The 13,716-nt window shown below is 44.0% G+C and overlaps 1 protein-coding gene across 1 annotated transcript in view; it reads right to left on the bottom strand.

The window, feature by feature from the left end:
• The window catches only part of LOC110175649 (uncharacterized), a 32,630-nt gene that overhangs the window by 2,284 nt on the left and 16,630 nt on the right, over positions 1 to 13,716 (bottom strand). The window lies entirely within an intron of this gene.

The raw sequence follows: 13,716 nt of genomic DNA, 5'->3' as shown, positions 1-13,716 counted from the left end.
GCCCTAGTGTGAACTGTGAGCCCTGAGCGTGTCCATCAGAAACCTCACCTCACCAGTTGTGTACAAGTCACAGAGCAGGTTCAGATTACCAGTATTTTTCCACTTTCAAGAAGGAGACAACAGTGAATGTTAGATTTTATTATGATGAATTTTTAAATCTAAAACAAGGTTTTACTAAAACAAGTCAGTGGATAATGTTGTTAGAGTCTCTAAAAGCAAAGCAGGAGGCCCACAGAGTCCAGCATTTTGAGAATGGAGTGTTCAATGGCAAATGTTGATTTACTTTTACACATTTAGACTGATTTTGTCAGTGAAACTCGAGGTTCTTTGCACAAGTGAAGTGGCTACTTCCAATCACTAGAGCAATAATCATGGCCACTTCTGGCCCTGTCAGGTGTCAGCCCCACACAGCTCTCCTAGGAAAACATGTTGGCAAGTGACTTTAAAACTGTAAGTGTTATGACTTGTTACTGTCATTTCAAATCATTCGTTACATTACATATTACTGCATTTAAAATGTAACACATTACATTACATTACTTCTTGAAGTTACTCTCACCAAAATAACAGTGAAGAGATGATGATGACATATATGGACTAAACCAGGAAACCAGTCTAAAACAAGACAAACTGGTCTAATCAGGACTAAACCGGGACCAAACCAGGCTAATCTTGGACTAGAATGCAATCGCGCAGCGGTTTGCCCTGTGCAGTGTGGAGTTCAGCGTCGTCCTTTCGTCTCGGTGTTCAAGCTGCGATATCGCTGTGATTTAGTGAATTTGCCATGAAGAAAACAAAAAAAACACAATCACTCCAGGTTAAAATACATTGAAATTGTTATTACATTTGTACGGGTAAAATAAACATTTTTCCCTCAATGCCTGACATTACTGCGTCAAAAAAGCATGCATTACAGTAATTGTTACTTTTAAACTGTTACTCCAACACTGTGTGACAAATGACATCTGCCTGAACACTGATACAGGCACATCTTGATCTTCTTAGTCCTGTGCTGCTTCGACACTGTCCGTCATGGATCTTCTTTCAGACACTGGAGGACTGGGAGGGAATCTCTGGCACTGCCCTAAACTGGTTCAAGTCCTCACAGGGCTCCAGGCTGCAACTGTATGCTTGTATTTTGGCCCTTCTTTTTTCTTTGAGCTTTTCATATGTGCAACTCAATTTTATTGTTTTTTTTTTTTTTTTTGTTAATGTGAGAATTGTCTTACCATCTTGAAGGCCATGTATCAGGAAACACATGTATCAGGATACGTATCGTATCGTGAGGTTGTTGCAATACCCAGCCCTATTATTTAGGTTACTGTCTAGTTTAATTATGATACATATTGCAGCCCAAGCCTTTAATGCAGAAGATCTGCAATAAAAAAAAAAGAAGAAACAAACAAAACAAAACAAACAAGAAATATGTCCGTTACAACCAATTTCATCTTGAGGTGGATGTCCCCTTCCCATTATGAGAAAATGTCTATCCTCTGGGCTTATATATTACATTTTCTCAGATCTTGTTTTTATTTGACCAAATGTTTTAGCACTCTGTAGATTTGTGTGACAGACGATGTCCTAGTTTTGTTTGGCCTTGCCTCTACCCACTTCAGATCCGCCCCTCTGATCAGCCTCACCTGGCCCGCTTGATCAGTGGGGGTATAAAAGCCCAGAGCTGCCACAAGAAGAGTGACCAGTGGGTCCACTGCTGCAGCTATCTGCATTGTTTATTTTTGTGTTATCTTTATCTGATTTTGTACACCTTTTTTAGCACTTTTTTGTAATAAATATTATTTTTTTTTGACACCACCACGCTTCCAGCTTTTGTTCCACACCCAGTTTATTTTAACATCTTTTTTCAGTTACCGTGCCACCTCCTAGACACTCGTGGCATGTAACAATTTGCCCTTGGGGAGTCCACTCTGTTAAAAAGTTCCTGTGAGTATTTTCCTGTTGGAGAGGCCAGAGGATGTGCAGAGAGAGCTTAGTTTCTCTAAAAAAAATCACAATTTGGAAACATAATTTTGCCCACAAGCTTTAGGGAAATGTAAGTACAACTTTCTATTACAACTCAAAAATGTATTTACCTCAATTAAAATATATATATTTCAGTTTTCAGTTGAATATAAATTAGTTGTTGCATACATTCATTTCAACTCTCAACAACAGTAACATTATATTGGCCACATGATGCAGCATTAAAGGCCAATGTGTTTCACTTGTCACTATGTCATCAGTTCAGTATTAGTGGAATTTGTTACAGTTAAATAATCTTGATAATCCTGATGCAATTTTTATTTATTTATTTATTTTCTTACATGAGACAGAGAGCTAACCCAAATATTTGGAGAATGAGAAATAGTTATGGGAAACAACTGAAAGTAATATTTGAACTCAACAGTTTTCATGGAGGATGAATTTAGATTTGGCTGCAGGTTCAGAGACAATTAGTTATAAACAGGTCATGTACCATTTTGATTTACCAAATCAGTGTGTGTGTTCATGTCTCAGTACAGGTGATGTTAAAGAGCCCTGTTTAAGTGTTCTGGTGCAGATGGAGTTGCTTTGTTTGGCAGATTTCACATATGGAGTTAGTGGCATTACACACTTTTAGAAATCTATCTGAATAAATACAAGACAAAGTACATAGTGCACCTTTAATGTGGACTGTGGTTGTGCTGTAACTCTGCCCAACATGAGGTCAACTCTCTGTAAGAGTGTCATAAGCAGTGTGCATACCTGTACACACACACACACACACACATATGCATGTGTGTGAGCTGAGCTGGGACTAAGAAGAACCTAAGAATCTAAGAAGCTTTTAACTCTGCTCCATGGAAATCTCCTTTGCTCAGGAGTGAGCCCCAAAACAGAGAATGAATCACCACACCACAAGAAAATCCTGTAGATTTGTCACATGGTGTGTGGGAGTAAACTAGACTAGACTAGAGTAGACCAACTATTATTATCATTTACTGTAAAACTCTGGTTACGTCTTTGTTATTTCCCTTGAACTGGTTGAACTTGACTTCCTTGAACTGGAACCACTCCCTTTAGTGGATTTCTTCTTCCTTCCTGCACCATTTAATTATTAAGGAACTTTTGAGCTTTGTTCCGTGTACCATTCATTCTTTTGAATTTCAATTAAGAACAGTTTATTTCATTTTTCCATTTTAGTGTCAAAAAAAAAAAAAAAAAAAAAAGATTTTGACCTATTTACAATATTTAATTTAAAGTTTATTTCAAATAAACACACACACATTGTGAGTATTTCAGTGTTGATATTTTATTCTGTCTGGTTTCTATGGCCCGGATGTTAGGCTGCTTATGTTACACTTAAGCACACGCCGCATGTGAATTCAGTATCAACTGAACAATCTAGCAAAATGTATACGCAGCAGATTGACAGCGGAGGTTCCCAGAGATTCACCGCGGATCTGGAAAACGGATCAGTAACGGAGTGCACTTGCACAGAAACACAGCGGATCAGTCGCAGATCCACCACAGATCCTTAAAAATAAGCCTGGATCTGCGGCGGAGGTGCCGCTGATCTGGGATTATTATATCACTAGGAACCTACACTACCATTCAAAAGTTTGGGGTCACCCAGTCAATTTTGTGTTTTCCATGAAAAGTCACACTTATTTACCACCATGAGTTGTAAAATTAATAGAAAATACAGTCAAGACATTGACAAGGTTAGAAATTATTATTTATATTTGAATTTATTTATTTTTTTTTCCCTTCAGTCTTTGCTTTCGTCAAAGAATCCTCCATTTGCAGCATTTTCAGCATTGCAGACATTTGGCATTCTAGCTGTTAATTTGTTGAGGTAATCTGGAGAAATTTCTCCCCACGCTTCTAGAAGCCCCTCCCACAAGTTGGACTGGCTGGATGGGCACTTCTTGTGTACCATACGGTCAAGCTGCTCCCACAACAGCTCAATGGGGTGTAGATCTGGAGACTGCGCTGGCCACTCCACTACAGATAGAACACCAGCAGAGGCACAAATCCATGTTTGTAAAATATACATGAAAACAGTAGAGTTATAGAAATATAATATTTAGACTGGGATCTACCTCAAGAGATGGAGTTGTCACTTCTCTCGTCTTCATTAAGTTAACTGCTCCAATCGTAACTTTATTGCTACTGCACTCATCAAAACTGATAAAACACACAGTCACAGATGTACAGACATCATAATTTAATGTTAATGTTATGTACATTAATGATGACTAATACAGTGAATCTCTTAACTATATGTATAAGTCAATGAACCAGCAGTGGATCTGTTCATGGATAGTCACATCCATTAGTTTATCGCCAGGCTGCTTCCTGTTTCTCGTTGTGGTGTTCAACAATGACTTTCTAAAACATAAAAGTAAATGTGTCACTATAAAACAAAAGGACATGTTCACAAAATTACCACAGATACCAACTGCACCAACAGCCCTAGGACTGAATGTGAAGAACACAGAGACAAATGCTGTGAATTATTATTTGGACATTTGGGTCTCAACGACTGCCCGGAAACCATTTCAGCCAATCAGGGCTCTCCTCCCAACTGACCAATCAGGATCCACCATCCACCAGCACCAACTTCCTTTCAGTATGAGTACACATGTATCATCGTCAGGGCCAGTCGCTCCACCATCATCTTATCATTCTCAGACTTTTCTTTTAGTTTTCATTTGTCGTGGGTTCATGTGTCCATCAGAATGGAAGTCATTTCATTAGAATGTATCATTTCTGTTTATCCACTTTCTCTGTAATATGCCTGAATCGGTCTCATACCGATATATCGGATATTGGTTGCGTAATCTGCGCCGATGATGCCGACATTTACATTTTACCATTTTGGTGAGAAATGTTATCAGGCTGTCACCAGTTTTACACTGTATCACTGTAAACAGGTTTCATTTAGGCCTTTCTTTCATTTTTACTTGTTTATATGTCATGACTGGTGCTCCTCTCCCTCCTTTCCCTGTGTGTGTGTGTGTGTGTGTGTGTGTGTGTGGGTGGGGGTGGGGGGGGGGGGGGAGTCTCCGGGGACCTCTAATTGTCCTCACCTGCAGTTAATCAAGGACCTGACTACTTGAGACCCGCTCACCTGTGAGACTCTGCCAGATTGTTTTTGTCCTACGCACGTGTTCCTTGCCGTCCAGCCTGAAACCCAGTCCTGCTCCAGCCCTGCCTCCATTTTGTAAAATAAATTCACCTTTTATTTTTACCTGGTCTGCTGTCCATTTTTGGGTCCCTCCACAACAGAACAATCTGGCCATATGGACCCATCGCACCAGGACCAAAACCCTGTTCTTCAGGCTCTGGCCACACAGGGGGTCAGAGTGTGGGCCAAAGCACAGATCCTGAAGCAAGTGACTGAAAGACTCTGTGAATTGTCCGCAAATGTAACTCAACTTAACACTCAACTGAACCAACTCGCTGCTCAGCGGTGATCTTGGGTCCTGTGGTCAATTCCTCCTCCAGTGCTCCCTAGTGTTCGACCAGCAACCCAACACCTACCATACAGATAAGTCTCGCATCTCATTTTTACTAAGTCTACTCACTGGTAGAGCTGCACAATGGGCCACTGCTGTTTGGGAATCGGACTCCACCTTATGCCAGTCATACGTTAATTTCACCGCTGAGATGAGGAAAATATTTGACCACCCGCTTAAAGGCAAGGAAGCAGCAAGACGCCTCCTCTCACTCAATCAAGGTTCATCGTCTGTTACGCCATAGATTTTCGCATTCTAGCAGTTGAGAGTGGTTGGGACGATACGGCATTACAAGGTGTTTTTATGAGGGGGTTGAGTGATCGAGTAAAAGATGAACTGGCTGCACGTGATGAGACTAACACTCTTGAAGAACTCCTTTCCCTTGCCACCCGTCTTGACAATAGACTTAGAGAAAGACAAAAGGAGAAATCATGACAATCCTCACCTCGTACCCTCACTTTACCTCGGGTTACTTCCTCTATCTCAAATGCCCCATCTAACAGTTTCCCTGTGCATTCCAGTTCCCCTGAGTTCTCTACTGGAGAGGAGCCTATGCAGCTGGGCCGGGCTCGGTTAACACCTGCAGAACGCCAGTGCCGTCAGCAGTCTGGACTGTGTATTTACTGCAGACGGGCTGGTCACTACATCAATTCCTGCCCCCTGCGACCAAAAGAGATGGCTCACCAGTAAATGGAGAGGTTCTGGTGAGCCAAACTACTCTCCCGGTTTCCTCTCCACATAGACTGCAGCTCCAATCTACTCTGTGCTGGTCGTGTAAGTCTGTCCCCCTCCTTGCACTCGTTGACTCAGGAGCAGATGACAATTTCATTGACTCTAACTTTGTATCTCAAGCTAATAACCCTTTGGATCCCATAGAACCCCCCAGGGACGTAAATGCTTTGAACGGAGAGAGGCTGGCAACGGATCACTCACAAGACTGTTAATTTAACACTGGTTTTGTCTGGTAACCACAAGGAAGTTTTTCAGTTTTTGGTTATTTCTTCGCCTCACGCCCCTATAGTTTTGGGACTCCCCTGGCTAAAACTACACAATCCTCATATTGGAGGACTGGAGTACTTTCTGCCACTATAATTGTCTCCAATCAGCCATAACCCCCAGCGGACTAGTCTCTTCCCCTCCTCCCAGTCCTCCTGATCTGTCTGCTGTGCCCCCTGAATATCACGATCTGGGTGAGGTGTTAAATAAACAAAAAGCACTTTCTCTACCTCCTCACCGTCCCTATGATTGTGCTATTGATCTGCTTCCTGGTGCTCCTTTACCATCTAGTCGCTTATATAAACTTTGCGGTCCTGAGAGGGAGGCTATGGAGGTTTATATTAAGGAATCTTTAGCTACAGGGCTGATACATCCCTCTTCGTCACCTGTAGGCGCAGGGTTTTTCTGTGTGGGCAAGAAGAACAAGACTTTGAGGCCCTGTATAGACTATAGAGGGTTAAATGACATTACTATTAAAAATAAATACCCACTTCCACTCACTGGCGGCAGTAGCTCAGTTGGTAAAGCATTCGCCCACTCATCTGAAGGTTGGCGAATCCAGCTCTCGACATAAAAAAAATCACAGGTTGAGCGGTCAGATACACTGACCCACAGGTTGGCTGGTGTGATTCCAGCTCCCACAGATGGATGCTGCCGTTGTGTCCTTGGACAAGGCATTTAACCCACCTTGCCCACAGTGTCTGTGTACACTGGTGTGTGAATGTGTGAGTGGTTCCTTGTTGTAAAGTGCTTTGAGTGCCTTGAAGGTGGAAAAGCGCTACAGAAAAATGTGACCATTTACCACTGATTCAGCCTTCGAGCCCCTTCATCAAGCCACTATTTTTACTAAACTGGACTTAAGAAATGCCTATCACCTCGTACGCATTCGACAGGGTGATGAGTGGAAGACTGCATTTAATACCCCTCTTGGACATTTTGAATACTTAGTGATGCCATTTGGTCTTACTAACGCTCCAGCAGTTTTCCAAGCCCTTGTCAATGATGTACTTCGGGATATGTTGAATAAGTTTGTTTTCGTTTATTTGGCTGACATTCTCATTTTTTTCAGGGATCTCAAGGAACATGTCCAGCATGTCAGACTCGTGCTGCAACGCCTCCTAGGGAAGAAGCTCTTTGTGAAAGCGGAGAAGTGTGAGTTTCATGCAGCATCTGTTAACTTCCTGGGCTTTGTTATTCAACANTTTCTTTCATTTTTACTTGTTTATATGTCATGACTGGTGCTCCTCTCCCTCCTTTCCCTGTGTGTGTGTGTGTGTGTGTGTGTGTGTGTGTGTGTGTGGGTGGTGGGTGGGTGGGGGGGGGGGGAGTCTCCGGGGACCTCTAATTGTCCTCACCTGCAGTTAATCAAGGACCTGACTACTTGAGACCTGCTCACCTGTGAGACTCTGCCAGATTGTTTTTGTCCTACGCACGTGTTCCTTGCCGTCCAGCCTGAAACCCAGTCCTGCTCCAGCCCTGCTCCAGCCCTGCCTCCATTTTGTAAAATAAATTCACCTTTTATTTTTACCTGGTCTGCTGTCCATTTTTGGGTCCCTCCACAACAGAACAATCTGGCCATATGGACCCATCGCACCAGGACCAAAACCCTGTTCTTCAGGCTCTGGCCACACAGGGGGTCAGAGTGGGCCAAAGCACAGATCCTGAAGCAAGTGACTGAAAGACTCTGTGAATTGTCCGCAAATGTAACTCAACTTAACACTCAACTGAACCAACTCGCTGCTCAGCGGTGATCTTGGGTCCTGTGGTCAATTCCTCCTCCAGTGCTCCCTAGTGTTCGACCAGCAACCCAACACCTACCATACAGATAAGTCTCGCATCTCATTTTTACTAAGTCTACTCACTGGTAGAGCTGCACAATGGGCCACTGCTGTTTGGGAATCGGACTCCACCTTATGCCAGTCAGACGTTAATTTCACCGCTGAGATGAGGAAAATATTTGACCACCCGCTTAAAGGCAAGGAAGCAGCAAGACGCCTCCTCTCACTCAATCAAGGCTCATCATCTGTTGCCCAATACGCCATAGATTTTCGCATTCTAGCAGTTGAGAGTGGTTGGGACGATACGGCATTACAAGGTGTTTTTATGAGGGGGTTGAGTGATTGAGTAAAAGATGAACTGGCTGCACGTGATGAGACTAACACTCTTGAAGAACTCCTTTCCCTTGCCACCCGTCTTGACAATAGACTTAGAGAAAGACAAAAGGAGAAATCATGACAATCCTCACCTCGTACCCTCACTTTACCTCGGGTTACTTCCTCTATCTCAAATGCCCCATCTAACAGTTTCCCTGTGCATTCCAGTTCCCCTGAGTTCTCTACGGGAGAGGAGCCTATGCAGCTGGGCCGGGCTCGGTTAACACCTGCAGAACGCCAGTGCCGTCAGCAGTCTGGACTGTGTATTTACTGCAGACGGGCTGGTCACTACATCAATTCCTGCCCCCAGCGACCAAAAGAGATGGCTCACCAGTAAATGGAGAGGTTCTGGTGAGCCAAACTACTCTCCCGGTTTCCTCTCCACATAGACTGCAGCTCCAATCTACTCTGTGCTGGTCGTGTAAGTCTGTCCCCCTCCTTGCACTCGTTGACTCAGGAGCAGATGACAATTTCATTGACTCTAACTTTGTATCTCAAGCTAATAACCCTTTGGATCCCATAGAACCCCCCAGGGACGTAAATGCTTTGAACGGAGAGAGGCTGGCAACGATCACTCACAAGACTGTTAATTTAACACTGGTTTTGTCTGGTAACCACAAGGAAGTTTTTCAGTTTTTGGTTATTTCTTCGCCTCACGCCCCTATAGTTTTGGGACTCCCCTGGCTAAAACTACACAATCCTCATATTGGAGGACTGGAGTACTTTCTGCCACTATAATTGTCTCCAATCAGCCATAACCCCCAGCGGACTAGTCTCTTCCCCTCCTCCCAGTCCTCCTGATCTGTCTGCTGTGCCCCCTGAATATCACGATCTGGGTGAGGTGTTAAATAAACAAAAAGCACTTTCTCTACCTCCTCACCGTCCCTATGATTGTGCTATTGATCTGCTTCCTGGTGCTCCTTTACCATCTAGTCGCTTATATAAACTTTGCGGTCCTGAGAGGGAGGCTATGGAGGTTTATATTAAGGATTCTTTAGCTACAGGGCTGATACATCCCTCTTCGTCACCTGTAGGCGCAGGGTTTTTCTGTGTGGGCAAGAAGGACAAGACTTTGAGGCCCTGTATAGACTATAGAGGGTTAAATGACATTACTATTAAAAATAAATACCCACTTCCACTCACTGGCGGCAGTAGCTCAGTTGGTAAAGCATTCGCCCACTCATCTGAAGGTTGGCGAATCCAGCTCTCGACATAAAAAAAATCACAGGTTGAGCGGTCAGATACACTGACCCACAGGTTGGCTGGTGTGATTCCAGCTCCCACAGATGGATGCTGCCGTTGTGTCCTTGGACAAGGCATTTAACCCACCTTGCCCACAGTGTCTGTGTACACTGGTGTGTGAATGTGTGAGTGGTTCCTTGTTGTAAAGTGCTTTGAGTGCCTTGAAGGTGGAAAAGCGCTACAGAAAAATGTGACCATTTACCACTGATTCAGCCTTCGAGCCCCTTCATCAAGCCACTATTTTTACTAAACTGGACTTAAGAAATGCCTATCACCTCGTACGCATTCGACAGGGTGATGAGTGGAAGACTGCATTTAATACCCCTCTTGGACATTTTGAATACTTAGTGATGCCATTTGGTCTTACTAACGCTCCAGCAGTTTTCCAAGCCCTTGTCAATGATGTACTTCGGGATATATTGAATAAGTTTGTTTTCGTTTATTTGGCTGACATTCTCATTTTTTCCAGGGATCTCAAGGAACATGTCCAGCATGTCAGACTCGTGCTGCAACGCCTCCTAGGGAAGAAGCTCTTTGTGAAAGCGGAGAAGTGTGAGTTTCATGCAGCATCTGTTAACTTCCTGGGCTTTGTTATTCAACAGGGCTAATATAAAAATAAATCATAAAGGCTGATCCAGAAAAGGTGAAAGCAGTGGCAGAGTAGCCCAGACCTGAAACCAGGAAACAACTGCAGCGTTTTCTGGGGTTTGCTAATTTTTAAAGGAGATTCATTAAGGACTACAGCAGAAAGGCAGCCCCGCTGACCCGTCTCACCTCTACCCTCACCCCCTTTAAGTGGTCCAGTGAGGCGCAAGATGCCTTTGCTATTCTTAAGTCTCTGTTCACCTCTGCTCCTGTCCTGTCTCATCCTGACCCCTCCAGGCAATTTATCATGGAAGTTGATGCCTCTGACTCCGGGGTGGGAGCTGTCCTTTCCCAGCGTTCCCCTAGAGATCAAAAGATTCATCCTTGTGCCTTCTTCTCACGCCATCTGTCTCCTGCTGAGGTGAACTATGACATTGGAAATGGAGAGCTTTTGGCTGTGGTTTTGGCTTTGCAGGAGTGTAGGCACTGGCTGGAGGGTGCGGAACATCCCCTCATTGTTTGGACTGACCACAAAAATTTTTCATATCTCTGTTCTGCCAAGAGACTCAACTCTCGACAGGCTAGATGGGCTCTGTTTCTGGGAAGGTTCAACTTCATCCTAACCTACCGCCCTGGCTCTCGGAATATAAAACCAGATTCCTTGTCTCGTCAGTACTCTCCTGACGTCCCTGAGTCCCAGCCTGTTCCCAACCTGCCTGAGACATGTAAGATTGTTGATCCAGATAACTCACCTGAGATTGCTCCATCTACTTACCCGGTTGCGTCTATTCATTGGGAGATTGAAAGAGTGGTCCGTGAGGCTCTATGAACCCAACCTACCCCAGGTACCTGCCCCCCTAACTCCCTTTTTGTGCCGGAGTCTGTGTGAGCTCAGGTCCTCCAGTGGGGGCATAATTCCAAACTGACGTGTCACTCTGGTTTCCACCGGACCTTAGCTTTTCTGAAGCAAAAATTCTGGTGGCCATTTATGAGGAAGGACACGCAGTCTTTTATCGCTGCCTGTACTACTTGTGCCCGTAACAAGTCTAATCATCAAGCTCCCTCTGGTCTCCTCAACCCCTTACCTATTCCCAGCAGGTCTTGGTCCCACATTGCTATTGACTTTGTCAGTGACTCCCAAACTCAGATGGTAATTCTGTTATTCTCACTATAGTGGACCGTTTCTCTAAAGCTGTACATTTTGTGCCCCTCCCCAACTTGCTGACTTCCACTGAAACCGCTAATCTTTTGGTCCTTCATGTGTACAGGCTCCACAGCATCCCTATTAATATTTTTTTCCGACAGAGGACCACAATTTACGTCTCAGGTATGGAGGGCATTTTGTCAAGCCCTGGGAACTTCCTCCAGTCTCTCGTCAGGGTACCACCCTCAGTCTAATGGTCAGACGGAGCGGGCCAATCAAGACCTTGAAACTGCCCTGCGCTGCATCACTGCCCGTAACCCAGCCACATGGAGCACATATTTGCCATGGATCGAATACGCTCACAACTCTCTAGTATCCTCTGCCACAGGTATGACCCCATTCATGGTTTCCTTGGGTTTTCAACCATCTCTGTTCCCAGATCAAGAGGAGGATGTGGCGGTTCCATTAGTCCAGGCTCACTTAAGACGCTGTCGACATGTCTGGAGGGCTGCTTGAGCTGCACTGCAGCGCACAGCTACTCGAAATCAGAGATTTGCAGATGGACATCGCAAGCAATCCCCTCCCTACCAGCCTGGACAAAAGGTTTGGCTGTCAACCCGCGACCTCCCTCTACAAGTGGAGTCTAAGAAACTGGCACCCAAGTTTATTGGTCCGTATGTCATTGAAAGTGTGATAAATCCTGCTGTTGTGCGTCTCAAGTTGCCTTCCTCTCTGAAGATCCATCGTTTCACGTGTCTCTCCTCAAGCCGGTTTCGTCCTGTCCTCTCACGTGTTCCTTGCCGTCTCCAGCCTGAAACCCAGCCCTGCTCCAGCCCTGCTCCAGCCCCAGCCCTGCCTCCATTTTGTAAAATAAATTCACCTTTTAGTTTTACCTGGTTCTGCTGTCCATTTTTGGGTCCCTCCACTGCTCAGCCACAACATTATATTTGTATTCGTTTAGTGAAATATTTATATTATTAATGCCATAACTATCGTGGGACATTTATATAATTGCTTTATTTTATTCTTTTCTCATAGTATTTTATTTCTGTCTTTTTAGCTACTTTGAATCAACTTTGAATCAACCATGAATCGAGCATGACCCTGTCATTTACATCATCAGTAAAGACTTGGTTAAGTGTGCACTGGCGTTCTGTTCATTGCTCTGGCTGGAAAACCTGTGGAGATTGAAGACGCCTGAATCAGTCGTAAAATACACTCCTTTCTGAGCTCACAAGTTTGAGTCTCCTTCCCAACACCTCCTTTACAGAGTGTGTCTGTCTCTGTGTGGGTCAGTGTGTGCATGTATGTGTGCCTCTGCATGTGTGTCTCTATGTGCGTCTGCGTCTGTGTGTATGCGTCTCTGTGTGCATCTGCATCTGTGTGTGTGTGTGCGTCTGAGTGTGCGTCTGTGTCTGTGTGTTAAATCTGGTTTAACATGTTTTCAGCAGTACATGTTTTTGGCTTTTTATTTCCAACCACTGTTTAAAAACTCTTCAAACACTGTATTAGTGTGATGCACTGTAGACTGGTGCCAAGTCTAATGTTGTGGCCTGACAGAGAATGCTTAAGAACATCCCTTCCATTTGCATTTCGAAACAGATTTGAAAAGACGCTTTGCATTATAGATGGTTTTGAAGTAAGAGAAACCCAATAGATGACTAGCCAGAGCTCATACAAATCACACCACACAATGAAATATTTTATTGCAATTTCACCTCAAGTTTCCATTTGTTTCATTTCCATTGGATGGGGACATCACACAAGTGATAAGTTCATCACAGAACATGGTATTTTTATATTTTATCCCATTTGCTCCCAGGAGACATAGTTTTAGCAGACAGAGGTTTCCTGGTTAAAGATTCCAGATTTACTCGTGGAAAGAAACAGTTAGATCCTGTTGACTTGGAGAACACCAGATGTCTCGCCTCTTTAAGGAGACATATTGAAAGAGTAACAGAAGTTGTCCATCAAAAGTACACAGTCTTGCAAAGCACTGTCCCCATAAGCTTGAGAGACACAGACAGAAAATGATGTGACCTACCTTGACAAGATTGTGAGTGTATGTTGTGCACTTACAAATGTGTCTGAATCT

This window comes from Boleophthalmus pectinirostris, unplaced genomic scaffold, assembly GCF_026225935.1.
Source record: "Boleophthalmus pectinirostris isolate CB_2022bp ecotype Guang Dong unplaced genomic scaffold, ASM2622593v1 HiC_scaffold_1, whole genome shotgun sequence".
Classification (NCBI taxonomy): Eukaryota; Metazoa; Chordata; class Actinopteri; order Gobiiformes; family Gobiidae; genus Boleophthalmus; species Boleophthalmus pectinirostris.
This window is presented reverse-complemented; position numbering and strand designations above follow the sequence as displayed.